Here is a 770-nt window from a genome sequence, read left to right as displayed (position 1 = left end):
TTCTGATACCAACCAGTGACTGGATTACAAATTTGCTCCAAAAGAAACATTATGCAGAAATGATGAGTAAGTTGTGTTTTTTGTGGCTGGCCAGTATGAGGATCTGAACCCATGACCTTGGTATTACTACACTGTACAGGCTCTAACCAAATGAGGTAACCAGCCAGCTCTGAATAAGTTGTTATTCCAATAAGTAGGAATGGCTACAGCAGAGAAGGTATCTTTAAAATATTGGGGAGTTCCAGTCAAGGTGGCAGAATAGATGGCTCCCAGCATAACTCTCTCCCACAAATCAACCAATTTACAACTATAAAAATGTAACATCAGCCAAGCTGGGGCCACTGGAGCTCAGGGGAAGAGAAGGAGAGACCTACGGAGTTCATGAAGGCAGGAGAAGCCACGACGAGAGAAAGAAAAAGCTGCTCTGAGCATTTCGGGCTGCAGCCACTTTAATGCTGGAGCTGCTGAGCGCATGGAGCAGGAGCCGGCAGAAGCCACAGCTGTGCCCTTTGGATGGAGTTACTCGGAGACAGCAGGGGAGAAGAGGGCCTTGGTGGCCCCCAGGACAGCAAGACCACTAATAGGGTTCCTGTGGACCTACGCAGGAGTGAGGAGCCAGAACAGCTGAAAAAGGGAGCCATTCAGAGGCCGGTGAGTCATCACAAGGGACCAGCACAGGGGTTGTCCCATGGAAAGTGTTTGGAGCATGGGCGGTGGGGGAGACAGGCCCACCCAGAGAACACTGGGACACAGCAAGGACAGCCAATCCC

Source organism: Galeopterus variegatus, unplaced genomic scaffold (genome assembly GCF_000696425.1).
Source record: "Galeopterus variegatus unplaced genomic scaffold, G_variegatus-3.0.2 Scaffold149, whole genome shotgun sequence".
In the NCBI taxonomy this organism is placed as follows: domain Eukaryota; kingdom Metazoa; phylum Chordata; class Mammalia; order Dermoptera; family Cynocephalidae; genus Galeopterus; species Galeopterus variegatus.
Note: the sequence above shows the minus strand (reverse complement) of the source record.